This window comes from Macaca mulatta, chromosome 1 (genome assembly GCF_049350105.2).
Source record: "Macaca mulatta isolate MMU2019108-1 chromosome 1, T2T-MMU8v2.0, whole genome shotgun sequence".
Lineage (NCBI taxonomy): Eukaryota > Metazoa > Chordata > Mammalia > Primates > Cercopithecidae > Macaca > Macaca mulatta.
In genome coordinates this window covers 45,370,287-45,380,986 of record NC_133406.1, presented here as the reverse complement: position 1 = coordinate 45,380,986, position 10,700 = coordinate 45,370,287, and the positions used below count along the sequence as shown (strand labels likewise).

The following is a 10,700-nucleotide window of genomic DNA, read 5'->3' as shown; positions in this document are numbered from 1 at the left end:
ATTTTTAATTCTTGGAAAATTTAAAGACAACTTGTGTGACTATTTCCCAGAGACGAGGAAAAGGACAGTTCAAACTGGTAACTTAACTAAGTAGCTCCTGAGTTCTGTTTTGAACTTGAAGCGATATTTAATATGTGGTAAATATTTCCTCAAATTGTTTCTCCAGGTGTGACAAATGGTTATCCTTTTTTATTCTTCCCCATTCTAGAGTGAGCTTTCACTAGCAAATAATGGAAAAATTAGTTGTGCATACACATGCACATACATACACACATTGTTATTCAATTAGCAACAAATGGAGTGCTGGTTTTCCAAATTACATAAGCAGACTATGTTCTCTAATTATGTTTATTATGGTTTAATGTTGTCTCTATATTGACTACACATTGCACAACTCAATGTGGAATGGCATAAAGAAATAAATGAGCTAGAGGGTTGGACACAAACCACTTTCTGAAACTAGGAAATAACAAATAACAAACACCTGGAAGAGTATTTGCTAGAGGGTGTATAATTTGGACCAACATGATAGTGATTTCTAATCATGCATTATGAACTGTGAAACTTAACAACAAGAGTTTGTAGTTTGGACGTTGGACCAGGAAGAAGGAAGGATCATGTAAGAAACAAAACACCCAGGAGATCTTCCCTCTATCAGGGAACAGCAAAACAAGAAGGTTAAAGGAGATACTTAATTGGCATAGCATTTTCGTTTAAACCTATGCAGTGGAGAGAAACAGAAAGGCAAGACTGAAGTGGAATAAGACACGTAACAAAAATTCAGTAACCATATTTGCAACTTCTGACAAATATTGACTGATCAAAGATAAACAGTTGTGGATTAAAAAAATTCAGTAACTGGCCGGGCGCGGTGGCTCAAGCCTGTAATCCCAGCACTTTGGGAGGCCGAGTCGGGCGGATCACGAGGTCAGGAGATCGAGAACATCCTGGCTAACACGGTGAAACCCCGTCTCTACTAAAAATACAAAAAACTAGCCGGGCGAGGTGGCGGGCGCCTGTAGTCCCAGCTACTCGGGAGGCTGAGGCAGGAGAATGGCGTAAACCCGGGGGGCGGAGCTTGCAGTGAGCTGAGATCCGGCCACTGCACTCCAGCCTGGGCGACAGAGCGAGACTCCGTCTCAAAAAAAAAAAAAAAAAAAAAAAAAAAAAAAAAATCAGTAACTAGTGGGGTTTTCTTTTACCTCTGCTTCTTGCTTAAGTGCCTTAAACTTCCTGAAGTAGATCGTAAGTTGAAATCTCAAAATGCATACAGAAGGAAAACATATACAGAATATGACATAGACTAATTCCCCACAAAATTCCTGTGTTGAAACCTTATCTCCAAAATGATGGTATTGAGATATGGGGCTTTTAGGAGATAATTGGGTCATGGGGGCATCGCTCTCATGAATGGGATTATAACCCTTATGAAAGCGTCCTTCCCCTTTCTTTCCTCTTCATGAAGTCACAGCAAAAAGATGGCTGATTATGAACCAGGAGGTGGGCACTCACCACACACCAAATCTATTGGCACCTTGAGCTTGGACTTCCTAGTCTCTTACTTCCAAATCTCTGTTGTCTTTGAGAGCAACAACTGGTATCCTTGTAATGAGGAACTATCAATAATAAATTCCTGTCATTTATGAGCCACCCCATCCATGGTATTTTTGTTATTATAGCCCAAAAAGGCTAGGACAGAATGTAGTCCAATACTCTTAACAGCAGACAGTCAATCTGTAACTTGTTTTTCACTTCCTTCAGAATAGGGAAGATAAGGAATCAATAACAAGCCTTCAATGTAAATTAAATAGAAATAGCCAATATCAAAGATTAATTTGAGGTAACCAGTTGTCATGGAAGATTCAAAACATAAATCGGTTTTACAGATATTTATTAAGGTATGAGTCAGAGAAAGGTCATCCACATTAGTCTTCAATGAATAACAAATTCAGATGATACTATTCCTGATCAGAAAAATGCTAAATCAATAGATGTTGAAATGTTGAAAAAATAAATACCAATTCGGTAAGAGAACCATTTACATATCTTTGCAAACATAACTTTGTAAACATTAATAAAGAATATACTTTAGAAGAACTGCTTCAATAATTTGAAGAAGGTATTTTTTAAAAAATAAAGCAATGCTTTGCATCTAGGGAAAACCAGGAACTTAAAAATTTTACTTAAGTTAATATTGAAAAAGAGATGATAAAATACAAAGTAAGATTAACGAAAAAGCTGGTAAGCTTTGGGTTTTAGTTTAATACTTATTTTTTAGTAGACTTAAAAATTTCTCTTACTCTAAATTAGTTTCTAGTGGTATTCTTTTTTAGCAAGCAAATTATGTTATATATGTAATTATTTATTGTTTGCCTCTTGCAATAAATTATGAACTTGAAGACCCATATCTAATTTGCTCATTATTCAATGAATGTAATTTTTAAAAATCATATAGTACATGCCCTATAAATATTTAATTAAATGCATGGCTAATGTGGAAGAGAGATAGCATTTGTAAGATGTATTTGTTGATTTTTATATTTATACGAACTGGGAAAACACTTAATAGCTTACCAGCTGTTAAAGATACAGAATTAGGTGAACATTTGAGTGCCCTCTTTTCTAAAATACAATTGAAATTATAGTTAACTAGAAAGGATAGAATTATAGAGCCAGAGACAATCTCTGCCTTCACTGTCAGCAAGAGCAAAGAATGGCACAGAGTGCAGGGGCAAAAGGGTGCAATTATTTAATAAAAATGTTTAAGAGAGTTGCTCCACATGATAAAATTTGTAAAAGCAAAGGAAATGGTGGGGGCAAGGGGAGAGAAAGAGGCATAAAGAATGATAGAGAGAGAGCAAAACAGAGAATATATTTGATCGATTGTGACTTTCAGAACATTCTTCATATAGCAACAAATGAATCACGATTGAAGTCTCACTTCTTGATTATGCAGCAAATTATGCATAGTAATTCCTATATATAATACTTGTTTCCTTTTTTTCAGATTATATGACAAACTCATAGACCCTATGTAATAACAATGTTACCCTGTACTCAGCATAGAATTTCCTCTAGGTATTTTAAATTAGAAATAACTTAATACATGTTACTCAATAAAATATAACGATAACTGGAGGAGTAGATTCTAGTTGGCACATACATGTTTTATTTCCAGAACATGATCAAACTGACCTCAAGCTAGTTAGCCACTCCCAAATGGGGCAATGTAAAGTAATTTATACCAATAGGAGAGATAAATGGAAGGGTACATGAAGTTATATCTTAACTTTGCATAGTAAGAAAATATTGTTCAAACTGAACAGAAGAAGAAGAAAAGATTAGAATACATTTTTTAAAGTTATAAATGTCACAAGATAGAAACCAAAAATGTTAATAAAACTCCTAATCAGGTAAGGAAGAAAGTTAGGAGAAGTAAAATGAAGAATAAATAGGTTAATTATTTTGTGTTAAAGAAACAAATAATATAAATTAATTTAGTCATCAAACTATATAAAAGAGAGGGTTTTTTATATTATTAAGAGTTTGGGAAAAACACATAAAGACAAAATCCAGAAATAATTATAAGTAGTTGCCTCTTCAAAGTGTAATTAGAAATGCTGCAAAATGGGGGCCTATAATTTCCGCTTTCATGGTTGCCTAACTATAATGGTTGGTTTATTATAACATTTACGTTGGAGTTTGATCTTTTCACTACAAATGTTGAAGTGTTAACACAAAACTTAAGGATTAGAGATCTGTGTCAATGACAAATATTTAACGAAAGCTCAGATATTTTGTGTAAATATTAAATAAATGATGGCATGTTAGGATAAAATAAACTGCTGAGGTTCACTACTAGAAAATGAGTCAATCTTCATTTTCACCTGTGCTTTTAAACTAACATGAAGAACTTATTGGAGAAATCCTTCAAGAGTTTTAACGAAACCACATATCTTACTGAGACGAGGGTTCTCATATCTTAGAAGTATACACACTCAGAGGTGTGCATAAAACAGTAACAATAGTCCTTTCCTTTAAAACTATGTAAGCATTAGACACATTAACGAAAATTCAGAAAAAAATTTCAGCAGAAGGGTTTTTCCCATTTTTAGGCTAGAAATTAGAGACTACAAATTGTGAACACATTTTTCTTAAGAATGTTGTAACAATAACATAAATATGTAATACTAAGAAAGGGAGAGAACAATAAAACTTTTACAGAAAAAAACTGAAAAAACTATTTTTAAAAAATCATTTGATTTATGTCATGTATATAATCACATAGAGAGTATTAATCTTTCTAACATTTAAAATCTTGAGAAAAGTAATTTTAAACATGGAATTTTATTGAGTAGTTCTAGTAAATTTTGAAATGTCACACCTGTCATAGACAAAGTCTTTTTTTACTTCAATGAAATAACAATAAAAAACATATTTTGGACATTGGATTAAAACAAATATAATTGCTGAAGTATTAATTATACTTTCTATGTTTTAGTTTTACTTTTGAAAAATTTTACTACATTTCACATAGACACATCTGGTATTCAATAAAATAATTTGGTAACCACAAATATTTAGCACTAAGTTTTGTTATTTGATTTTTGTTGTTGTTGTTAAATCCTTGCAGTCTGTGTGCTGCTGACACACAAACAGCGTGGATTTAACAGAAAAAAAAACAGACATCTTTTAATGTAAAACTTGAATATTCTATATTTGAACATACTAATATTATGAGTCTATGGAGAAGCATAATGGATTTTGCTACTTCATCTTACTGAAAACATTTATTACAAAGCAAGTTCAAATACAGTTAAATCTCAGAATACAAAGAATGAACATGTAATTGCAGGGAAAGCCAATAAAACTAGTTTTTAGTGTTGTTTCACTGTAATTTTTTGTATCTGATAGAATGTATGGGTTAGTCCATAGTTGCAAGCAAGTCAGGCAATTTAAAATATATATCAATTGTGAGATAAGGTCCCATACTTGACAGGCTTGACAAGGAGGAAATGCTAGCACGCTACACAGTATGCTTGAAAGAAAATGATGTATGTTTTATTTATGATTAAGAAATCAGAAAGATTTCTTGCCCATGTGCTCAGATTCTTGGAAGCAGATAAGAATCAGCTCTCCAGATATGAGATCATGAGTTAATCTTCTTACTTGAAAGTGCATATACAAATAAAATATATATTCATATGTATCATCTATAATATATACAGAGAGAGCAAGATACACCTCACTCCCATCCACAGGTTTGATTTTCTTCTGAAGCCCTGTGATCTCAGATATTTGGCAGAAAGTTCCAGATAACAACTCCAAAATGTACAAATTCACTATATTTAAAGCTATATATATACACACACACACACACACACACACATACACTTATATATAATATAAGTATTCAGTAGTTTTCTGACATAGTAACATGCTAAACATTGATTCAATTTTGTAATATTAAATATGTGTAAGATTCTTCTCAAACAATATTCAGAAATAAATTATAATAAAGTCTAGTATGGCAATTGTAGCTCCCCTAATAGCATTACTAAGTTATTTTTCATTCAGATTATAATACAGTTCCTTAATATTCCAGAGGATATACATTGTTTTTTCCAAATAAGAAATATAATACATTTTATTGAAAATAATATTTTTTTAATATTTGATGCGATTATGAGAGAAATAAGTGAACAATGAGTACCAAATACAGAATTAAAAATGATCATTAGAGATATATAAGCAACATGATACATCATTTCAGAATACATAACTAATTATGATATAAAATTAATAGAAAACTCAATATTTGCTACTGAGAAAAAACATTTTTGATGCATCAGTGTTCATAAACAATACAATAACAAATGATAATGAAACCTAATACATTATAGTATTCTAATAATCAATCTAAAAGATAACTGTATAGGATATTTTCCATGACATTAAATGTTCAGGTTGTCAAAGTTTACACAGTATACCACTATTCATACTTGTAAGAAAAAGAAATAATATTGGGGGCGTGATACATGGTCAGTACTACTCTAATACATGGGAATGAGGAAATGATAAAGACAAAGTCCTTGCTCTCTTAGAGCTTGTAGTCTCATGAAGACAATTTGGGAAAGATGTATCAGTATATCATTTAGGTAATGGAATAGAGAATAGAGGTATAATCATAGGTAATTCACAAGAGGCTTTTCTAGGGAGATTGTATTAATATTTGAGCAATGACTTAATCTATTTGTGTTATTAGGGTGTGTGAGGTGACAAATCCTTTGAAAGAAGGGATAGCTGATGAGGATCTTCAAGACTGAAGCAAATTCACCTGGTGCAGCAGTTCAGCTACAGGCATTCCAAGAAATGGCAACTTCAAATGCAGTCATTGTAGTATGACAATTATTTATGTTAGTAGAATTGAGCTTATCATTTGGTGTGCCTAAGTACGGGTATGGAATTTTGAGAGATAAAGTTAGAAAGGGAGGTTGCAGTCAGATGGTCAAGGGCATTTTGTGATATTCTAATGATTTTTTTGTTTGTTTGTCTAACATTAGAGTCAATGATAGGATCAATATTTTAACAACTTAACTCAGGAAAGAAAATATATGACTTGAGAGAAAACTCTGGAAGATCACTTGCAAGGTTATTTTGGGTACCTGAAAAGTTGCTTATTAGCATTTAATCATAGTGAAAATGGTAATAAAGAAGAGAAACAGGTTTAGAAGAGATTTTTATAAATAGGACATTCATGACTATATAACTTACCTGATGGGGAAGCTAACAAATAGGAAAATGCAAAGATAACTGGGGAACGATAATGAGGATAATTAGGTAGATAATATAATTACATACAATTATCAATATGCTTTGTGCTTTCTTAAATATCTTTAGATATGCATTCCCAAAATAAATACATTTTACTATTGATCTGGTCTTTAGTGTGAAACCAACATGAATATATCAGTAGAACAATACTTTAAAATCTTGTGAGAAGAAAATAATGAGATATTTACAAATAATCCTAAGAAACTATAGAGTATGAAAGTTTACATAAAGGAAGAAAAACATGCAATACAAGTTCAGAAGAGGAAAATAAGTATCTGAAATAAAGGCAGCAAGGAAAGTTTAAAAGTGGAAAGTAAGGATTATCAATGTTTATTATCTGCTATTCACTTTGCAGTTAGTATTCATTGAACTTTAACACCGAAACTTCATGAGACAGTGAGGAGAGCCTCTTAAACAATTCTACATAACAGGCCATAGTCATCACAAAATTCCAGGTGGCAACACTTTTTTTTCACTCTTACTCTAAAGAGATGTACGGGCCGGGCGCGGTGGCTCAAGCCTGTAATCCCAGCACTTTGGGAGGCCGAGACGGGCGGATCACGAGGTCAGGAGATCAAGACCATCCTGGCTAACACGGTGAAACCCCGTCTCTACTAAAAAATACAAAAAAAAAAAAAACTAGCCGGGCGAGGTGGCAGGCGCCTGTAGTCCCAGCTACTCGGGAGGCTGAGGCAGGAGAATGGCGTAAACTTGGGCGGCGGAGCTTGCAGTGAGCTGAGATCCGGCCACTGCACTCCAGCTTGGGCGACAGAGCGAGACTCCGTCTCAAAAAAAAAAAAAAAAAAAAAAAAAGAGATGTACGTAAACACCTGTCAGTAGCTGAGCCGAATACATCAAGGCTTCCATGGCCCAATCCTAAGAAATGATTTGTATAAATGTACAAATTCCTGTAACAAAGGCTAATAGCAAAGACACGATGTGCTCCACAGTAATTTTCTATATTAAGACAATTTTTGTATGCATGATATAGTATAATAGTTTTATCAGAGAAGAGAGTTAGCCTAACAAGGCCCTAGATGTGAAAAGAAAAATTATTGTTTCATGATTTCAGTCATTTCAGGTGCAAAAGAGGCCAGGTTAATGTTGATGGCAGAGATAATTTGTTAACAAGTATATAAATTAGGAGTCTACTAATAAATATGTGATGAGGACAGTCATGGGTAAACCCAGTGAGAATTTGTACTTTTATTTTCATATTTATTTAGAAGAAGTGTTTCTAACTTCTTTCATGCTGTTCAGTATTGCTACAGGGACAGTGCTCAGTCTTAGCTACAGATTAGAAAACAACTTGAAGTAAAATTAATAACTTTAAAAGTAATAACAAAAACTGTAATTACTTTCGCACCAGGCTGAATAATTAGATTATCCATTAACTATCATTTTTAATAAGGCCATTATGATTTACTTATATGGAAATTAAGCAAATTATTATTTCATACCTCGTTATGTTTACGCAAAGTGGAGTGGGAGATTATATTGGCATTATGTTCTAAAATCCAGATGTAGAAAATTAATCAGCAGTGATTATATTTAAAAACTTACATTATTAAGAATATTTTAGCATATCTTCACTAGCATTTCCTATCTGTTTTTTTTTTTTTTTTTTTCCTGCAGTCTGTGTAATTCCGCCCATGCTACCTGATTGTGAAATAGATATGACCCATTACTTTATGGGTTTGCAGCACCATAATTTAAAAGCAAAATGGCCTAATATCATATGCCTTTGATCAATTGAACACTTTTTTTCTAAAGGAAAAAAATAGTAGGATTAGTCAAAAGAGCTCTAATGGGAAACATGAGTCACTTTTAAAAACTTTTGTTTGTCCCTTTGTTTAATGCCAGACAAACCAAGATTTTCGTTTTATGTAACACATTTTTATTACAACCTGATGAAATTACATGTAAAGAAAGAAAAAGAGTAATCTGCTTAAAAAATATAAGAACCTAATTAAAGTGTGGATGCAGTATACTTCTTTCTTCCTCAGTTCATAAGTTTTCTATTGCAGTTACAACAAATAGTGGCTTAAAACAACATTTATTAAGTTTCAGTTCTGGAATGGGTCTCCTTTGCCAAAATCAAGGTTTTGGTAGGGCTCTGTTCCCTGTGGAGGCTCTAGGGTCTATACATTTTCTTGCCTTTTCCAACTTCTAGAGGTGAACCCTATCCCTTGGCTCATGGTTGCGTTCCTCCATCTTCAAAGCCAGCAATGGCTGGTAGAGTCTTTATCCTACTGCACATTCTAATTCTCTGCTTTCATTTTCATATCTCCTGCTCTGTCTGTTTTAAGGACCCTGTGATTACGTTTGGCCTGTCTGCATAATTCAGCATAATTTCCCCATCTAAAGGTCTTTAAGCTAATTGCTTCTGCAAAATTCTTTTTTCCATGTTAAAGTAACATATCCACAAGTTCCAGGGATTGGGACATGTATATCTTTGGTAGTTTTTATTCTGTCTACCACACTAGTGTTCAAGGTATATTCAGTTCTCATGTGTACTGGAATCAGAAAAAAAAGACAATGAAAGTCTTTAAGGAGAGAACAAATATAACTAATTTTATATTTTCTTCTTTTTTTTAATAAGACAAAAATTTAATGAAAATTGAACAGTATGTATAATCCAGGGCTAAATAGTTACATTGGACTGGAGTAGAAACTTAAAATACAATAGATGCTGGAGTAAATGTTACATATTATCATCATCTGATTCATCTTCTTCCTTCAGAGATTCCTTAGCATATTTCTCTGCTTCTTCCCTTATATCTTTTGGAACAATTTCATGTCTTCCATTAGTTAATTCACCAACCCAGCTGAGTTCTAGTTCAAAAGCTTTATCCTTAACTTCATCATGTACTATGTAAATTATTTTTGCAACTTCTTTAACAATATCACGGCAGGTCATTTCTTTCATCTGAAGCTTCTCTATTTCCGTCTTTGCAGCTTGCCTGGCTTTGCCGTGGCACAGCCCCAATAATCGTATGAAACACCTGATGGGTCAATCATGTAGAGTTGCGCACCGTCATTCACACTGTAAGAACCTAATATGAAACTGCAGCCAAAAGGTCTAACAGCACTGTAGAGTGTATATGCATGTACATACATGGCCGCTCTGTCTGCAAGATGTTTTAGTGGAATGTTGTAGCCAAAGTTAGATCTAAAATTGGAAGCTTCTTCTCTTGCTATGTCTGCTAAAGAACGAGCATCTGCCAGCAAACCTGCTACTTCCATTCCAACATGCCGATCAACATTAAAAAGTCATTTGTTGGAACCTTCTTCATAAAGTTTAGAAAGGACTAATTTTTCTACCCCAAAGACAACACCATCTTTGCATCTGATTCCAATAGCTATACTGCTATTTTCCACAGCCCTCATAGCATGTTCAACTTGAAAAACTCTTCCATCGGGAGAGAATGTAGAGACTGACAGGTCATACCCGGTGCCGATTGAGCTCATCCTGCTAAACCCAACGGGATGCGTAAGGATTCCAGCTAATTTTATATTTTCAGTGAAGACTTTGGTTGCAATGTTGGAGAACAAAATAAAGAATGGGAAAGAATTAGAAAACCATTGCAGTCATCCAGATGAGAAATAAGTGTTGTTTAGACTAGAGTAACAGTATTAAAGATTGTCTTAGTCCATTCAGGCTGGTATAACAAAATACCATAAATTTGGTAGCTTAGAAACAATAGGAATTTATTTCTCACAGTTCTGGAGGCTGGCAAGTCCATAATCAAGATGCTGGCAGATTCTGTTTGTGCTGAGGACTCACTTTCTGGTTCATAGAGGGTGTCTTATCACTATGTCCTCACACAGTAGAAAGGGAAAGGCAGCTTTCTGAGGCCTCTTAT

The 10,700-nt window shown here is 33.6% G+C and overlaps 1 pseudogene across 1 annotated transcript; it reads right to left on the bottom strand.

Annotated features, from left to right (window-relative positions):
* Nucleotides 1–9,407: 9,407 nt before the first annotated feature.
* LOC713482 (proteasome subunit alpha type-3 pseudogene) lies at nt 9,408–10,320 on the bottom strand (annotated as a pseudogene). The gene has a single exon (XR_014131.5). The product of XR_014131.5 is annotated as a proteasome subunit alpha type-3 pseudogene (transcript).
* Nucleotides 10,321–10,700: the final 380 nt, after the last annotated feature.